We start from the raw sequence: 21331 nt of genomic DNA, 5'->3' as shown, positions 1-21331 counted from the left end.
TCGTCGATATTAACTATTTAGTATATTTGCGGTCACCCACTCGAACAAGATTGAGTTCTTAAAAGTGAAGATCCAATCATTAGGTCAAAAGCTATTCAAGTTATTCAGGTTATTAAAGTTATAAAGTTATTCAGGGTAGACCTTTTGTGCACCTTACATTTTAAGTGGAATTTTTTTCGTACCCCTTCTTAAATATTTCATCATCAGGGGTCTGTCCAGAAATTTTGTGAAAGGTCCGTTTTTATAAAATTGTGAAAAAATTACTTGTAATTTGTGAATATAAAATAAACATTAAGTCACATTCTTTCAACCAGGGTCCGCTTTTGTGAATTTGTGCAAATAGGGTCCGTTATTGCAAAAAAACTTTTTCAAGGAGTTTTTAAATTGTGAAGACATACAGGATTATGCTCAACACTGTAAAATTATAAATAAAAAAAATTAAATTTTAAAAAATTAACAGCAATTGCAGATACAAAATTAGCAATGCAACATACAAATATTTGGTATTTAGTCTATACTGCTGAACGCAGAATATTCATTTCGGACGAATAAAGGAAAAAACGTCTGCCGAAGACAAAATTTAGTTCGTTTACATCTGTCTTTCTCCCCCCCCCCTTCCCGGGAAGGATTTATTCGATTAACAAAACAATAATGAAGATAAACAAATTTGTGAAGGGTTCGATTAAAAGAAAAATCATTTTGTGAAGGGTCCGTTTTTAAGTTAAAATATTTTGTGAAGGGTCCGTTTTTATGAAAAGATATTTTGTGAAGAGTCTGCTAACGGACCCAAATTTCTTCTTAACACACCCCTGATCATGTATAGCTTTTACTAAAATATACTGACTTTACGCATACTTTGCGAGTAAAAGTAATACGACAATTGTAGTACGACCATATTAATGTCAAAAACGACAATATTTTGTGGAAGAAAAAAAATATTTTTTCTTATTTTATCAGTACGTTTGAGAATCGCGTGATCAAAGCACTTCGTCAAAGTCCACCCGGGCACTTAGGGCAAGAAATAATTTCGTCCGGGCATAAGTGCCACCAAAAACGATCACCGCACGTTAAGAAGACAAAAATACAAAGAAAAAAAATTGTAATAATAACTGTAAGTCAGTTACAGAGGAAAAGCGAAAAGCACGAAATCGCGATATCGCCAGAGGTTTGTCCAGCAGAAATAACTGTAAATTTGGCTCTCATTTTCTCTTCATTTATTGATTTGGCTAAACTTCTTTTTTTTATTATTATTTTATGCAGAGCAATAGGAAGAATTATGCAATTACTAAGTTCGCAACAGCACGCAATGTGATACTTTCATAAAAAAGAAGAAAAAAGAACTTTTTTGCCGGAGTGAGTAAGGGTATTTCCTGTTCTTTCTCGTATCTTGATATTTAGGGGTAAAAAAGGAGAGGGTTAATCGGGTAAAATAGGTTGGGACAGGACAGGAATGAAAATAAAGTCTTAATTTTTGAGTGAAGTAATGATGTTTAAAATCGAAAAAAAAAATTCTTTGGAAAGCTCTTTTTTTACTGTGCGATATTGCACATATATTTCAGTGTATAATTTTAGTTTCAACTCATGCGGTATTTAATTACTTTTTTGATTAATTACTAATTCCATTTACTACTAATTCTATACACGCTTATTACTGCGAAATACTTATATATTTTGATTTAGTAATTTTGTGAACATATTCGGATGTATCAATTTTAAGAACTTATTCGGATGTAACGATTTTAAGAACTTATTCGGATGTATCAATTTTAAAAACATAATCAGATGTGACAATTTTAAGTTGTCAGACATACAAATATTAAGACATACTTACAAGAACTTATTCGGATTTAACAATTTTAAGAACTTATTCGGATGCATCAATTTTAAGAACTTATTCGGATATATCAATTTTAAGAACTTATTCGGATACAACAATTTTAAGAACTTATTCGGATACAACAATTTTAAAAACTTATTCGGATACAACAATTTTAAAAACTTATTCGGATATATCAATTTTAAGAACTTATTCGGATACAACAATTTTAAGAACTTATTCGGATACAACAATTTTACGAACTTATTCGGATACAACAATTTTAAAAAATTATTCGGATACAACAATTTTAAGAACTTATTCGGATATATCAATTTTAAGAACTTATTCGGATACAACAATTTTAAGAACTTATTCGGATGTAACAATTTTAAGAACTTATTCGGATGCATAAATTTTAAGAACTTATTCGGATTTATAAATCTCGAAAATATCTCAAAAGTTCATCGTTTGTTATATTTCTTAAAGAGATTTTTAAAAATAAATAGAAGTTTCATAATTTTAATTCAACAAATACAAACAAAAATGCTTATGAATTATTGGATTCTTTATTTTGAGTTACAATATGAAAATAGCGTAAAAAGCAGAATATTGAATAATATAAAATTTATAAAAATGTTATTAAAAACTCAAACTTTTTGTTTTAAATTTAAATTTTATTTCTCACTTATTATTTTATTTCTATTTTTATTTTGCTATAGTTATTTTTTCAATTCAAAAACAAGCAAAGTTTAAGATAGTCTGTCAAATTATAGATAGCAAAATTAAAAATAATGTGGATAAATAAATGATTTAGAACTTTTAGCACCTGAAATACAAAACATATATTTCCAACAATTTGTTACAAAAAATTACTAAAATTTTTTTACAAACTGACCCAAAATAGTTTAACACTGTAAGAAAGTTTTATACCAAACGAACATTAGATTACAATCAAAATATATTAAAAAAAACTCCCTTGAAATTATCAGAATAACAAGAAATATGAAATTATTGTACGTCAAAAAAAAAAAAAAAACATTTTAATTAAAACTTTTTTTCTTCGAACATTATATTAAAAAGAACAAATATTTGTGAAAAGAAATTTTCTAAGGAAATTGTTTTTCATGAAACTTTCAGGAGAAAGCAATATATAATACAGTAACTACTTCTGATACTCCTTTCCAAATTAAAAACTCTTCCCTCAACAAAACGCTAAAAACTTTCGCCTGGGGAAGAAATAAAATTTTCAGCAAAACAAAATAAAAATTGGAGTATACTTCGAAATTTGCAAGCATGTTAAAAATGTTTTAAGTGATTCGGAATTCATTACAACAAATTTTATTTTTACTTAGTTCTATATTTTTTTTAAAATAACAACAAATTTAATCATATTAAAAAGTCTAGAAAAATTTTAAAAAAAATTGTTTTACTTAAAATTTAAAATAAATATATACAACTAAATAATCATTTTTTTTAAACTGCATTTTTCTTTTATCTGATAATTATTTGGTGTCTAAAAAGGCAATATTTAGTTTTAAAGAATTTATTCCAGAATTTTTAAAAATTTGGTTTTAAGCTACGTATTTTACTAAATAGTTAGAACATTCTAACCAAATATAATCAAACAATTAATTACTACACTGTTAGAAATTTCTCATAGCAGTCATTTTCTGTGATTTTTAGTTCAGTCATTTTTTAGCTCTTCGTTCACTCTTATTTGAATTAGACTTTTCTTAGATTGTTTTTCATAATTGAAAATACCAAAATATATATTTGCTTGTACATGGAGCGCCAGAAAAAAATATATAAAAGGAACATCGGTTGTCTTTTCTGCGTCAAAGGTTTAAAGGATCTAGGTAGTTTTGATTTCATCTAGAAAACATCCATGTACTAATTTTTTTCACTTTCCACTTATCTATAATTTAACTTAAGATTCTGAATTTTTTTTACAGTAGTTTAACTTAAAGACAATTATTTTTTAAATACAAATATTTATTGAAACAATGCGAAGAATATTTATGATTTAATTTTCTTTACACTGTCAGAATATCCATTCTAAAATTATGGTGTAATAACCGACAGCAGTCTGTTCATTCAATTAACCGTAAAGTTTACGGTAAATAAATATTTTTTACTTTTACGGTTTTGAAACCGTTAACAATTAGTACGGTTATAAAACCATAAATATGGAGCTACACGGTTTAAAACCATAAAAAAGAAATTTAATTGGATATTGGAGCTAGGCTTTTCGTTAGGTAATGGACATTGGAGAGTGAAGGACACAAGAAACTCTTCATGTGTTGAAAGAAATAGTGTGGTGTCAACGCTGAGACTTGAACCCCCGTCCTATCAGTCGTGAGAGTGACAGATTAGACGACTAACATGTTAGCGCTCTTGGCTTTAATATGTACTCAGCTGCAAGGAACTAAGTTGCTGCATTATGTGGGTTAGTTGGTGTGATAAAGTTCTGAATTAAACAATTGTATGCATAAAAAGAGAATAATGCAATATGGTACAATGAATAAGGCTATGATGTAATTGAACAAAATGATTTACGATGAAAAATGAGATGTTACACAGCGATAATGGATGTGAATATTGTGAATCATGCAATAATGTATTAAGTGATGCGTAATGAATAATGTGATGCTGTATAATGTGATGAATTATGTAATGAAGTACAACGAACCAAGTGGCATGTAGTAAATAATACGAAGTGTGTGAATAATATGGGTTGTAATAATAATGAGACAATGTGCAACGAATAATTAGGTATATACACCGTAGAGTCATTACATTATGACCACCCTGCTAATAACATGTAGGACCACCTTTAGCCCTCAAAACTGCTAACACCCGCCGTGGCATTGATTCCACAAGGACCTGATAGGTAGTCTTAGGTATCTGGAACCAAGCGCTCACCAACTGGTCCTGCAATTCCCTCACATTGCGAGGGAGTAGCGTGGCAGCATGAATTTGGTTTACCAAGTAGGACCACAAATGCTCTACTGGATTAAGGTCAGGTGAATTTGGGGGCCAAGACATGACCTCAAAGTAAGACACCGGAATGTTTCTCGAACCAATCCATGACGATTCGACCCTTATGACATGGTGCATTATCCTGTTGGTAAACACCATCCCCGCAGGAAAAACTGTTGTCATGAATGGGTGAACCGGGTCCGCAACTATGTTCAAGTAGCTTACAGACGTCAGGGATTGTTCTATGAGGATTATGGGTCCTAATGTGCCCCATGAAAACATTGTTCCTGGGCGAGAAACCATGAAAATCTGGGCGAGCTCATTGTTATAGATTGAGGGTGGTCATAATGTAATGGCTCTTCGGTGCATAAAACGTACTATTTTTTCTTAGTTCACTCATTTCAATGATAATGTAAGCAATGTTGAAGGAGAAATAAAAATATTGAAGAAGAATATGTAATATTTAGAGCATCCGTCAGTCAGAAAATAGTAAAAATTTCACAAAAATTTACTTATTTATTTTAATTATTACTTATTAACTTACATATTCTTTAACATTAGAAACATAATTTAGATCCCATAACATAATTACCCTTAACTGTAAACAACTTCAAATATCGCATGGTCTAAGTTAATGAGTAGTAAATGTTTCACGAACAAAAAATTTTTTTTGCTGATAATAACGAAAGACAATTCCTTTTCTGAACAAAACTATAACACTGTGTAAACATTCTATTAAATAAAAGGCGCCAAAACATTACTTTCATTGCAACTTTTTTCTTCTTCGAAAAGTTCTATTGGCTATGGAGAAGCTATCCCAGAGACACCACACCTTTATTTACACCCCTACGAGTAACTGTAACCGCGGAACATTGTCAAAAGCACTATATTTCTCATAAAACATCGAATTAGGGATTGCATACGGAGTGGAGGGAAGGGTGGACAGCAAATAGACTCAGAGATATTGTATTAGAAAGGAAGGGGGGATGGAAGAAATGAAGAGCTTAAACAGACGAGAGATTTGAAAGGGGGAGGGAAAAAAATACGCCAATAAATCCTTAAAATTCTCCCCATGCCCTTCTTTAGTATTGCTTTCATCGTCACATAATGCCCCCAATTCGAGCTTAACTGTTGACCCACGCTACGTTGGCATGGCAACTGGCGCTATTCCGGATTGTAACAAAACATTGGCCTCCAAGACTAGCCAAAGGTCAGTGAGGAATAGCACGCCAAATAGAAGCAATAATGGGGAGAAAAAAAAGAAAATTTATATATGTAATCCATCATTTCTTGGCTAGATGGGGTCAAAGCATTTAACGCTATTAACTGCATTAGAAGTAATAATGACTCTGTTCTTTTTATTCTAAACGAAGATTTGTTTTGGAAAGAGAGCTTTTCTTTTTAAGTTTGAGTAAAAAATATATTTGTTTTGTGTTATAGAATCATTTACAAAATACGGTATAAGAAAAGGAATATTATTGTTTATTTAATTTATGTTTTGTAAGTAAAAATAGTTTTTAAGTTTTATTATGAAAATTAGCTCGTGCGTCGGTGCCTAGCTTCGTTTAAAAAAAATAATAACTATTGTTAACTGTTTAGCCAAGTCATTCAACAAAAAATAAGCACCTTTTAAGTACTTTTTAAGCAATCAAAATATATTTTTAAGCACTGTACACGCTTACAAAATGAAAAATAATTTTCAAAGACTTATACATGATCATGATAAAATAACTAGTTTCTGACAAAGAACTATTTTCTTGATTATATTAGCTATTGTAAAATGATCAAGAGATTTTTCGGTTTGATATCAGAGGGTGGAAAATGAAGCCTGTAATTGAGAAAATCTTGCAAAATGCGACAGAGTTGCACATGAGAGAGCAAGAATCTCATCGAACCCAGCTCAGTAGACGTACATACGAACTCGCAAATATTTCCTCAAAACTGTAGAATGATTAGCGCTTTCATACGCTATCCACCGACGGTACGCCGAAATGGATTGTGGTGGAATGAATTGTGAAAGCGCTGAATAGAACAATGTGAAAAGCACGCTTTTGCATAATATATGGCGAAAATAGACATGGTAAAGAAAGAAAATCTCCTTTTCGGAAAATAATTAAGTACTTTTTTTTAAAAACACCCAATTAAAAAAGCACCTTTAAGGGCTTTTAAAAAACGAAAGATGAAAATAAGCACCTTTAAGTACTTTTTAAAAACGCTACGCACCATGTATAAAAGTTGCTCACATAGCAAAATTTTAAAATTGTTAATTTAAAAAAGAGAGTTGAAATATGCTATTCAAACGATAAATAAATTGACCAATTTGGAGTTCCTGCGTTTAAATATTACCCTAAAGGAATAAAAAATCAAATAAATGAAAAAAATGAACAAATAATTAATGCATCAATGAATAAAAAATGAAGCACAGTTAAGTATGAATGGAAGAATTAATAAATAACAGAGCGAAAGAATTAGTTAATGAAAAATGAATTAAAGAATGTAAGCACTGGATTAAAGAAAAATAAAAGAGTTAAAAAGGAATAAAAGATGAATAATTAAGTGTAAAATATAAATAAAGAAATTAAAAAGTGGATAAAGATTGAATGTATGATTAATAAATGTAAATGAAAAAAAAATGAATAACCGAATTAACATTTGCAAAAAAAAATGAATAAATAAGAGAAAAATATGAATGCAAAACAATACAGCATTCGGGAATAAATAAGCAAGCAATAATTGACAAATAGGGTAAATAGATGAAAAATGGAGTTAAAAAATAAAATAAGGAATGAGTGGATTAAAAACGATAAAATCGAAAGAATAATAGAAAAAAAAATTAAGAAAAAAAATGAAAAATTGAATAAGTAGAGAAAAATAGATTCAGAAAAAAAATATTAAGTGGAGAAATAAGAAAATAAATTAATAATAAATGCATGTGGTATATGAAAGAAATAACAGTGAATGATGAACCTAACAATGGATTAAATCACAGAAAATGACTGCTATTGTATTGAACAAATTATTAAATACTTGAAGAATCGATTGATTAATCACAAACATCTTTATCTATTAATTACCAAGAACATTTTATATGATTTTTCCATAACCAGGTCATGATATCCAAACACAGTATTTATATATTATAAAATTATCTTATCTTATTATTATTTTTACTAAGACTGTTAATTATTAAAATCTAATTTTGTTTTAACAAGTATTAAAATGTAATTGTTTCTTAAAATTCATTTTAACCCTTTGACGCACATGGGACATCGATGCCACTTTTATACATACTTTTTTCTGGTGCTCTAATTACTAGCAAAAATATATTTTGGAATTTTTTAACTGTAAAAACAGTCTAATGGTTACGAAAAAATCTGTTTGATTATCGGAATTATATTTGTACCAAATTATAAAATCCAAAAAAGTAGTTCGAAAATAATTTTTCCTTTATTTTTAAAAAAACTGTATTAATAACTGATTTTTCTACTTAAAGATATTTCACTGTTGAATAACTGTTTCTCTTATATCTAAATGACAGCAAAAAAGAGCAGTTTTGAAAATTTATTGTTGGAAAGTTACATCTAACGCAGAAAAAGACATCAGTGTTTCATGCTGTATTTCATAACTATAAATTATTAAAATGCTAAATACATTTAAAATCTTTTTTACCTAAATTAACACAAATTTTTTTTAAAAAATAAAAAAACGCGTTTAACAAAAATTTTGCGTGAAAGGGTTGGGACTAAGTTAGTTCTTGTCTTTTCTAGCTAATTTTAATTTTAAAAAAATTCAATCTTATCTGAGGAAATAGCTTAAGAAATTGAACATTATTGAAATCATAGTCTCATTGTTAATTTAAAAATATTGTTCAAAGTTACTATGAAATTAACTTATTTTGGAAGCTAAGTGATTTTGTATTGTCAGTTATGAAAAAAAAAAAGAAATACGAATTTCATTTAAGTTGTGTATAAACAATTCAAGCATATTTCTAATAAAAATAATGAAAAATCCAAGAATTCAAAGTTTGTCAATATTTTAACACTTAGAGGCAAGAACTTTCAAAACGTAATTTAATAAAAAAAATGTCTCGTACAAAATTCATACTGATCTCCTATAAAATTAATATGAAAATTCCCAAATGCCTTTTTAGAATAAATTCTTTCGAAATCGAGATTTGATTTCTTNTTTTTTTTTTCTTAAGCGTTGTAGCTATATAATTTCAAACATCCTCAAGAGCTATAACACATCTGCAGCAGAACTGGATATGAAGACAAAATTGCAGGACAGGAACACTTTAATTGTCCACTAATCTTCAGATTTCCTGCTACGTTTTAAAAAACTTTATTTGTGAAAACCTTCAGCGTGGCGGACAGCTGGCCGCCTTAGGCGGCTAGTTAATAATAAATGCATGTGGTATATGAAAGAAATAACAGTGAATGATGAACCTAACAATGGATTAAATCACAGAAAATGCCTGCTATTGTATTGCACGAACCATTGCAGAACTGATTGATTAATCACTAACATTTTTATCTATTTATTACCAACAACATTTTATATGCTTTTTCCATATCTAGGTTATATTATCCAAACAAAGTATTTATATATTATGATTTTATTAGGACTGAAGTAAATGATTAAATTCTAATTTTTTTAAAAAGTATTTAAATTTAATTGTTTGTTAAAATTCATTTTAACCCTTTGACACACATGGGACATCGATTTCCTTTACATATTTTTTTTTCTGATGCTCTAATTACTAGCAAAAATACATTTTGGTATTTTTTAACTGTAAAACCAGTCTAATGGTTACGAAAAAATCTGTTAGATTATTGGATTTATATTTATAATAAATTATAAAATCCCAAAAAAGTAGTTCGAAAATTATTTCTAATTTATATACAAAAAAATGAGACAATCACTGATTTTTTTAAATTAAAGATATTTCACTGATGCATAACTGTTTCTCTTATATCTCAATGATTGCAAATAAGTTTGAAAAATTATTGCTGGGTTACATTTAACGCAGAAAAACGTAAGTTACATTTAACGTTACATTAAACGTCGAAAAAGATATCGGTGCTTCATGTTGTATTTCATAACCATAAATTATTAAAATGCTACGTATGATATTTTTAATATTTTTCACCTAAATTAACACAAAAAATATAAAACAAATTGAAAAATATGTTTAATAAAAATTTTGCGTCAAAGGGTGGAAACTAAGTTAACTTTTGTCTTTTCTAGCTAAATTTAATTTTAAAAAATTTCAATCTTATCTGAAGAAATAGCTTAAAAAATTGAACATTACTGAAATCATAGTTTCATTGTTAATTTAAAATTATTGTTTAAAGTTACTATGAAATCAACGTATTTTGGAAGCTAAGTGATTTTGTATTGTCAGTTATGAAAATAAAAGTAACACGAATTTCATTTAAGTTGTGTATAAACAAAAATCAATTCAAGCATATTTCTAATAAAAAATAATGAAAATCCAAGAATTCAAAGTTTGTCAATATTTTAACACTTAGAGGCAAGAACTTTCAAAACGTAATTTAATAAAAAAAAAATGTCTCTTACAAAATTCATACTGATCTCCTATAAAATTAATATGAAAATTCCCAAATGCCTTTTTAGAATAAATTCTTTCGAAATCGAGATTTGATTTCTTGTTCTTTTTGCAATATCCTTTGATCATAAAAGGATTTCTTTCAATTTCGAAATTTTCAATCACTTTCAATTGCTAGAGTAGATTTTGCAATTCAATCAAATTTCTTTGAGAAAGATGATGTCGCAAATGCTTGATTTTTGTAGATAATTATACTCGCTTATTTTTATATTTGTTTCCTTTTGTTTGAATCTGCGTTATGAGTTTCAAAATTTGATAGAACATATTTTGGTGGAAAAAAAAAGTTGTTAGAAAGTAATCTTTAATAGAAACATTTAAATTAGAATTTTTTTAGTGCTATATTCTAGAACAAGACATTATTGCTATGCTAATTAATCATTTATATAAATTAATAATTAGTTATTAATAATATTGAATAAATACTTGAATAACTAATTGAAATAAATTTATTTGTATAGGTATTGTACTTTGCAAAAAAATGTGATTTAATTTAATATTAAAAATTTAAAAAAATATTCATTTTTAATTTTTATAAAAATATTCATTTTTAATAAAAATAAAAAAATTTCAAAAATATTTTACCCTAAGATAATGCTGAAAGATAAATTTAAGGAAAATAAAACATTTAGGAACTTGCTTCAAAATTAGGAAAATGATTAATTATTAATACTAATTAATAAACTATTAATTTAAAGAAAGTCTAGATATAAAATTTAAAAAATATATATAATCTTGAAATATTTAAAAAAGTATGGACGTTAAATTATTTTATATCAATAGGATCCCATGGAACAAAAAAATTTTTTTCTTCCAATTTTTATGAAAACATACCAACCATTGATTTGAACTTAGTTTTTACTCTGCTAAAAGATTTAATGTAGGATTTCATTTAAAAACTATTTGGAGAAATAACAAAGTAATGAAGTAAAATTATAAAATAATAAATAAAATTAATAATTTTCAAAATTTATTACTTTCTTAAGTTGTTGAATAAATAAATTTCGTAATTGTATTACAATTCATATATACTCTTAAACAGAACCAGGGCTATCGTAAAATACGCAAATAGTGAAATTAAGATTAATGCTGAGGGCGGCTGAGCCTGGTTGGTAGGGCGTCAGATTCATGTTCAAGAGGTGAGTTCGATCCCCGCTGACCAAAGACTCTCCTTGTAGTAAATGGTGACTGGTGCGCGCTAAATCTGTTGGGTCACAAATTTCTCCATGTTACCACAACAAATTATGCCTCTGTAGGTACTGAATTAGAGATTGATAGTTCTCTACTTCAGGTTAAGATTACTATATGTAGATGAATAAAAGGATATGTGAATGTGCTTACTCTTAACTATAACTTATTAACTATCAAGATTTTAATGAATGGATAAAATTATAAATTTGCTAACCACAGTTATCATTTAGTACCTTTTCTAAGTAAAATAAAAACCTTCACACGTTATTCAATTTTTTTTTAACAAAAAAATAATATTAAATATAATGTAGAACATTTAGAAAATACATAAACACGTAAGCTGAACAGAATAATTGCAACAGTAAAGTTCAAATTAAATGTTTTTGACTTAGAAATGTAATACTTTAAAAAAATATTTTTTAAATACAAAAATATTTTCTTCCCATTGCACTTATTTTGTATTAAATCAAAATCTACATTACAAAAAAGTAAAACATCTCATTTTGAAAGAGTTTATCATTGAGAAAAAAAAAAGACAAATAAGTAACAAAAAATAAATTCAGACGATTATATTCAATGTAAAGAAGAAATCGCTTGGAAAGAATCTAACTGAAATGAAAAAAAGTACTCGTATATGACGAACATTTTCAAACGCTATTTTAATAACCTAGACACATTTTGAATTCCATTTATTTGTTCTTTTTCATTTTTTTCTTTTATCATTTAAAAAAAAACTGAATAAAGCTTTAATCTTTCAAACATTACATGCATTAGTTTGATTTAACGTTTAAAAAAACGCGTTCTTTAAACTTAAGAAAAATGTTACTTTAAAGTTGAGTTATTTTATGAATAGTTATAATTAATTTAAAATTTAGTTCTTCGATCAAAAATTCGTTTATTATGTTCACAATGAATTTGATGAAACACGTTTAGCTTAGACTATTTTTTTTTTTAAAGAAATGTAAGACAAAATTTAAGTGGGTCTTGTCTCAAACTGAATAAAATATTTAATGCGATTAATCAAAAAAATAAAACTACTAAAACCATCAAGGATAATTTTTAAAATAAATGAAAATTATAATCATCTTTTTAATTTAAAACTATTTTAGTATGTGACTTTTTTAATTAACCGTACTGAATTATCAGTAAATCTAATTATTGAATTTAATTCCAACTTTTTTTAAAATACAGAAAAATAAAACACAGAATTCAAAAATAAAACACAGAATTCAATTAGTTCTTGTCTCAAACTAAATTAAATATTATTTAAAATGCATTATTTAAAAACAAAATTATCAAAAACACCAAGATTAAGTTTTAAAGCTAAAGATTACTGCTTTTTAATTTAAAGCTACTTTAATAATTACTAAGTGATAAATAATTATTAGGAAAAAGTGTTTTTAGTCAACAGTACAAAATTAAGAATGAATATAAATATAATTTTAGATTTCAAACTTTGATTACTATTGTTTAAAAAGTGAATAATTATTTTTAAATTTTTTTATGACTATAATTGCTAATATGTTATAAAACTAAAAAAGGGTAAAAAAATGTAATGGTAAAAAAAATCATAAGTTTTCAAATCTCTAGGTATTTTATTAAAATTATTTTTCAATCCATAACTAACTCAAAACGTTAAACGGATTTCAGGATAACTCTTGGTAGTAGTTAAACTTCAAAAACTTTTATTAAAACTTTTGTTAAACTTTTTTTTTAATGGGAAGAGATAATCGGATTTGTATAAAACTCTGCCCTTAACTTTCATATGCTGAATTTGACAAAGCACATAAGTTTCACTAAAATGATTTCATTTTCATAAAACATTTTAAAAAACAAATTTGTTTGGAGAATACATTTACTAGAAATATTATAAGGTATTACGCAAATAATTGATTTCGCAGTAATCATCATTAGAGATTCCTGACAAACTAAGATCTAGGAGTTTAAAAAATTTTGACGAATTAAAAAAAATCTTAATTAAAAAGTTGTTCTAAAATAATTTATTTAATTTTTTTTTTCTTTTAATGGCGGGCACTTGGAGCTATTGTCCATTGGCCACAGAAAGTGCCAGAGCTGCTAATTCTCTTTTCGTTACCCAGTGGGCACCTGTGGCTAAGCCACGGCGGTGGAACAGCGTCGCCCACGTCACACTACCACAACTCGTTTATAGGGCGGGTCACATTCACACACAAAGGAGAAAGGACATAGAACACAGATAGAGGGAAAGAAACATCCATGCCTTGCCCGGGATTCGAACCCAGAACCTTTCTGATGCAAGGACAGTTCCCTGCCCCCTACACAGACTGGTCGGCATTTATTTAATTTAAAGAGAGTGAAAAAAAATTACACCAAAAACTGTTTTAATTAAACACTCTTTTATTTTTTTTAATAGTTTAGTAATTTTATAAATTCTTTTGAAATTTGAGTAATTTTTATTATTACAGAGAGAAAAAAGTATGGTCAAAACTACCAAAATATAGTAAAATTTACTATAGTTTTAATTGTTTGTTAATTTACCGCATAAATAACCATATAAATTTAGCGTATAAATTTACAGTGTTCTTATAAATTCTGTTAATTTCTTATACCAGTGTATTTAGCTGAACAGCTTCGACATATTCAATCGTTTAAATATTTCAAAAAATATTTTTAAGCACTCTATACATTAACAAAATGCAAAATAATTTACAAAGACTTCACATGATCATGAATTTGAATAAATAACTAGTTCCTGACAAAGAACTCCTTTCTTGATTAAATTAGCCATTTAAAATGCAGGAGATATTTTTCGGATCCATATCCGAGGCTGGAAAATGAAGCCTGAAATTGGGAATATCTTGCAAAATGCAGCGGAGTTGCACATGAGAGAGCAATTCAACAAACCCAAGACAGTAGACGCACATGCGGACTTCCAAGTATTTTATCAAACATGTAAAATTATCAACGCTTTCATACGCTATGGACCAATGGTACGCCGAAATAGATTGTGGTAGAATGATTTGTAAAAATGTTAAATAGAACAATGTGAAAAGCACACTTTTGCATAATACGTGCCGAAAATCGACATGGTAAAGAAAATCTCTCATTTTTGAAAAGGAAAAATTAAGCACTTTTTAAAAACATCCCATGAAAAAAGCACCTTTAAGGGCTCTTAAAAAACAAAAATAGAAAATAAGCACCTTTAAGTACTTTTTAAAAACGCTAAGTACCATGCATTATATTATCGCAATAATAATGATGGCGTTTAATAAGGAATGATACATAAAACGAAATAAACATAGAAAAACGAAATAAAAAAAAAATAAATGAAACAATAAATAAAACGATACGTATTACGGTATAAATTACATTATAACTATTTAATAACATATAACGTGAATACATCTGACAGCAAACGATATTTTTACAGTCAGAAAGATCTACATTATGGAAGTAGACTTATTTTAAAGTACTTTTGTTTGGAAACATGAAAGTAAATTCCTTACAGCTTATAATATATTATAATAATTACATCCATTATATTATCATAATAATAATAATAATGCCGTTTAATAATGAATGATACATAAAACGAAATAAATATAGAAAAACGAAATAAAATAAAAAATAAATGAAACAATAAATAAAACGATACGTATTACGATATAAATTACATTATAACTATTTAATAATATATAACGTGAATCATCTAACAACAAACTGTATTTTTATAGTCAGAAAGATCTACATTATGGAAGTAGACTTATTTTAAAATATTCTAATTAGGAAATATAAAGGTAAATTCCTTACAGCTTATAATATATTATAATAATTACATCCATTATATTATCGTAATAATAATGAATGATACATAAAACGAAATAGATATTAAAAAACGAAATAAAATAAAAAAATTNGAAGTCTTTGAAAATTATTTTGCATTTCGCTGATGTATAGAGTGCTTAAAAATATTTTTTGAGTCCTTAAAAAGTACTTAAAAGGTGCTTATTTTTTGTTGAAAGATTTGGTTACGCACCCTGTAAACGAAATTAATATGGAAAAACAAAATAAAATAAAAAAATTAATAAAATAATAAATAAAACGATACGTATTACGATATAAATTACATTATAACGTGAATACATCTGACAGCAAACGATATTTTTACAGTCAGAAAGATCTACATTATGGAAGTAGACTTACTTTTAAGTATTTTTATTAGGAAATATAAAGGTAAAATATACCTATAAATAACATTATGAAACGAGTTTTCCTCTAATAAAATATACCTATAAAACAATACCTATTAAGTTACATTTTGCATGTAAATTCTGAAATCCATCTTTTCTAGGGAGCGTGGTTCTATTCGTCATATCGGGAAAAATTTACCCCAGATAGTGCGAAAAGGCGGATAGAAAGAACTTTTCCCGTAGTCCAGGTTACACGTTTCTGCACTCAGCATCTTTCCATCAACACCCCATCTCCCCCCATCCCCAGGGGATCGTTACGGCGATTACGAAGACATTTTCGCCTCTTCGACTAAAAACGCACTCTTTTGGCGGAACGCGCATCCGCATTTTATTCTAGTTCCTAAGAGGGATGAATGGAATAGGACTGAGAAGATGACCCAAAGATGACTTTCTACTTCATAGCGTCCCTCTCTTCCCACCATCTGTGAGTTTGCGTGACGCTTTACTTCTACAGAATGCTTACGATCGTCTGCTCTTTTACTTTTTGGTTGGTCAGCGAATATTTGAAGTGGAAAAGCTACTTTTCGAACGGAGAAGAATTCTTAAATTCTTTTAAAACGTTACGTATTCGAGGGATTTTTTAAAGCAAATCATTTAGATTTACGTAGAATTAAAACTTTAAAAATGAAGAAAACTACAAAAATTTATATATTTTTTATTTTTAATGTTTTACTTGCAGATAAATCATTAACGCTGTTTTTTAAAGGCTCGGTAGTTCACAATTTTCCTAACGTTTTTCAGAGAATAATAAAACTTAAAGTTCGTAATAGCGATAATTCGAAATAGCAAATGAAATTGGCGTTTAGCAAGCTTGTCGAACTTTCAATATCAAATTAGCAATAAAAAAACCTTGCCATTTTGAGTGCATGTTTTGAATTTAAACACATGTCTACAAAAGACTACTTTTAGGTGAATAATAAAAGTAAATTAGAAGTTCGTAATAGCGATAATTCAAAATAGCAGATGAAACTGGTGTTTAGCAAGCTTGTCGAACTTTCAATATCAAATTAGCAATAAAAAAAAACCCTGTTATTTTGAGTAAATGTTTTGAATTTAAACACATGTCTACAAAAGACTACTTTTAGGTGAATAATAAAACTAAAAGTTTGTAATAGCGATAATTCAAAATAGCAGATGAAACTGGTGCTTAGCATATTGTCGAACTTCCAACATCAAATTAGCAATAAAAAAACCCGGTTATTTTGAGTAAATGTTTTGAATTTAAACACATGTCTACAAAAGACTACTTCTGTGCATAGATTGTAAAACATGACAGAAATTTTTTGCAAGATACAAGGGGAAAAAAAACAAAATGCAACAGCTTTTAACGTCATTGATGAAAATGAACAAAGATTCTAATAGGAAGTCAAAGAGGATGTATAGTAGATGAGTGGTTAACTATAACAGTATTTATTTAATGTTTTTAGTAGACTTGTTGCACTAGCGGGATCTTAGTACATTTAATTCATTATAAACATAGAATTTTCTCGCCTTCAGCATTTCAAGAGTTACTTAAAAACTTAACGTAATAATGTAGTTCTCGTTACACTATAAAAAATGAATACTCAATTATCACGAAACTTTCTTCATTTTTGACGAAACTGTTTCTTGGTATATGCTCCGAGCAAACACTTCTTTGAGGAAACAATTTCGTCAAAATTAAAAATATATTTCGTCATTATATTTTTTACAAGAAAAAAAAACCATGCAGTGCCTAATGTACCATCGTTTCTAATAATCACTTTATCGTGGACACCATAATGTCACTCTAACAACACAAGAACAGACAAGTTTTCAATTAATACAATTAAATCATGATCACGCTAATTAAAAATATGAAAGATTTAAATTTCCAAATTTGCTGGTTGGTCATTCAGTATATCAGGGCAATGTGAGACTATTTTAATTTCTTACTTTTTCCGCTGGTTTTTGACATTACACACTATTTTTCTATTTTGTCATTAACAAATAAATAGTCTCCCTGAACTTGATAGAAAAGCATGGTCCATTCTATTGCAGTCAATAAACAACCACACCATATGAAGTATCAACTTTATTTTTAAAGGCACATTTACCGAAACATGATTTTGCAAAGATAAGGAAGTAAAATGTCGATTTTTTGAGCTTAAAATATCTTTCCATAAACTAATTTAATAAGTGCAACATATCTGGTTAAAATTAGATTCAAAATTGGGTGAAAATGGAAGAAAAAACTAAGTATCTAAAATACTTGAATGTATTATTTCAATTACTAAAGAATATAGATTGTCATTTAAAGTATAACTTTTGATAGAAATATTACGTTAGAAAGAGAGCAATAATTTTTTTTTTGATAGACGATTATGGGTATTGATTTATTAGCAGTCGAAATTAACCGTTAGTTTAAAAAGGACCTACTTTATCTTTTTTATTTCTTCGCTTTACTGATTGATGATCACAAGACAAATATTTTTTTAAAATTTATTATGGTCAAAATATATCTCTGAAATTCATGATAATGGTGAGCTTTTTAATGATCGCAATAAATTACGTGTAAAATGAGAAATTGTCTAATTATTTCAATGAGAAGATCAAAATAATATTAGACAATCTTTTACTGAAACATCAATTACAACTATTAGATCCAAATTAAGTATAGAGTATATAAAAAACGTTGGACGCTTTTGAAAATGAGTATATTTTATTGGATTTGGTTGACATATTCGGAGGCACACTTTTAAGAGAAAATAAAAAAAATCTATACATTTTGCTGTTGTTGCTGTCGTTGGCCATTAAGGCACTGGGAATACAGATTGTTCTTGTTTTCCAGTGGCGTCATCTATGGCCAAGAATTTGACTTCTGTCACACCCATTTTTATAGGGCGGACATTCATACATCCATTCATTCACAGAGCTTAATTTTTTCCTGAACTAGAGAAAAATTAATCTCCAATCCAGTACGCCCAGAGGTATAATTTGTTACGGGAACATTTGTGACCCGGTCGATTTAAAGTGCATCAGTCACCATTTACTACACGGGAGTCTTTGGCCGGCGGTGATCGAACCCACGACCTCTTGGACATGGGTCCAGTGCTCTACCAACCAGGCTTTCCCGCCACTTTCGTAATATTTGAACAGCAACAAATTAAATACTTAGTTAGCTTTTGTAAACAACGCAAGAGTTTTCTCTTCGTATATTAATGCATTACATCGAAACCGCAAGAATTTGTGCCCGCAACGAGTAGGACCCATGACGAATCGTGCACTCGAAGAATTGTGCCCACGACGAATTGTTACCACAATGAAATGCTCCCATGACGAATCGTACACTCGAAGAATTGTGCCCACGACGAATTCTTACCACAAAGAAATGCTCCCATGACGAATTGCGCACTCGAAGAATTGAGCCCACGACGAATTTTTACCACAATGAAATGCTTCCATGACGAATTATGCTCTCGAAAAACTGTGCCCACGACGAATTGTTCCCACTATTGAAATGCTCCCATGACCAATTGAGCTCTCGAAGAACTGTGCCCACGACGAATTGTTACCACAATGAAATACTCCCATAACGAATTGTGCACTCGAAGAATTGTGCCCACGACGAATTCTTACCACAATGAAATGCTTCCATGATTAATTGTGCTCTCGAAGAACTGTGCCCACGACGAATTGTTACCACAATGAAATACTCCCATGACGAATTGTGCTCTCGAAGACTGTGACCACGACAAATTGTTACCACAATGAAATGCTCCCATGACGAATCCTTGCGAGATGAATTGCACCTATGGTTAATTTTCACAGCTGCGAAATGCGTCCATGACAAATAGCCACTGCGAAGAGTTGTGCTTATGACAAATTCTACCCGCGTCAAATTGTGTCAACGACTATTTGTCACAGAAACCAAGAAAGTTAACTTATGTTTAAAATCATAAATAGTTTAAAAGGTGTGAGACTACTTAATGTTAAAATAATAAATCAAAAAAACTTACCTTTATTCAAAAAGTCTATCATAAACACCAAAGTTGAAAAGGTGCTAGTAATCACATTGTTCGCTGACTAATATCATGTTAGCCACTCTTTCAAAAATATGATATATTAACACCTGCCAAATAAAGAAAAATGTATGTAAATTAATCAGTATAAGATAATAACAAAAATTTTAAGTCTTTCACTTTTAAATTGTAGTTTGAATAGTTGCAGTTTGAGAAATTTATAGATACCAGAAATTAAGCAATTGTTTAATAGTGTGTATGTTTTGACAACCAACACATTTAAATTATTTATTGTAAACACATTTTAATTATTTATTGTACAAATAAGAAAAAATCTTCCATTAAAGGTTGTACATAATCTTCAATTAAATTAGTTAAGAAAGCAATATAAATTCAAATGGAAGTAATATTTTGGTGTTTTCTAGTATCCAAATAGCAGCAAATATTTTTTTATGTCCAGGTTAAAATACCTTTGCCGTCGGTATAATCGTGGGAATTTTCGTGATTTTCCACTCCATGTAATGCAAATACAAGATAGTTCCTTCAAAAAAGTTCTCCACGAAAGCTAATTCGCTCCCATATTTGAACCAGGAGTTTCCTTGTCTTCCTGATTGGTCGTTAATAGCCTTAACCTAAAAATGGGTCTGCAGGTTATAAAATAAAATAAAAGCGGCTGCCACTTAGTACCTGCATTCACTACGGTCTTCTAAACTTATTTATTTTGCAAAATAAATAAATAAATATTCTATTGTTAAAGGGCCTTGAAATATTTCTTTTACTGAGCAATCTTTATTGCTTTAAAAAAAGTCCCTTTAAACAATCTTTTAAAAAGCTCTTCAATTGTTTACTTTCAGTAACAGATAATTTAGATTCTTTATAAGTATAATATCAAAACTTTAAAAACTGAAAGACTTCTATTACAGTAAGTATGGATTAAAACTGATTCTTTCAATATATACATACAAATATACAATATTCACTATTAAATTCGAAATAACTAACTTTTCTTAAACCAATCAGTATCAAATACTTACCAAATCAAAGTACCTTTACATAAATTTAATACTAATATAAAGATAAATATAAACTGTTTTTCAAAATTTTCACAAAAACTTACACTAGAAACTATTCAATCAAGATTAATAAATTAGGTTTAGTAACTATCAGCATGTCGCTAAATTGATTTAAATTTCATTTTTAAAAAATAAAAATTACATATATCATTTAAGGTAAAATATCTACTTATGACCATCAAATTGGAATATGCGTTTAAGCGAGGGGAAATAAGATTTGTAGGGAATTCTTTTTTTATTATTTCTCCTTCATATGTTTTCCTTCAAAACCAGATAAAAAAAATACCCTTCGAATATATATATCCGAATGTTTCCAGGAATATTCCATTCCGATTTTTCCACAACAAGGATAACTTCCGCCGATTATTTTATTACAAATCTCAAGAACATTGAAATTCGATTCGTTCTTTTATTTCCTATTCTATGCCTTTAAT

At 28.4% G+C, this 21331-nt stretch overlaps 1 protein-coding gene across 12 annotated transcripts in view; it reads right to left on the bottom strand.

The window, feature by feature from the left end:
- The window catches only part of LOC107437287 (tyrosine-protein phosphatase Lar), a 753777-nt gene that overhangs the window by 274801 nt on the left and 457645 nt on the right, over positions 1-21331 (bottom strand). For all 12 annotated transcript variants that reach the window (XM_071177245.1, XM_071177243.1, XM_071177266.1 and 9 more), the window contains one exon: positions 19822-19934. The gene's annotated coding sequence lies outside the window, so the exon portion shown is untranslated. The remainder of the gene's footprint in view (positions 1-19821; positions 19935-21331) is intronic.

The sequence above is a fragment of the Parasteatoda tepidariorum genome, chromosome 1 (genome assembly GCF_043381705.1).
Source record: "Parasteatoda tepidariorum isolate YZ-2023 chromosome 1, CAS_Ptep_4.0, whole genome shotgun sequence".
NCBI lineage: Eukaryota > Metazoa > Arthropoda > Arachnida > Araneae > Theridiidae > Parasteatoda > Parasteatoda tepidariorum.
This window is presented reverse-complemented; position numbering and strand designations above follow the sequence as displayed.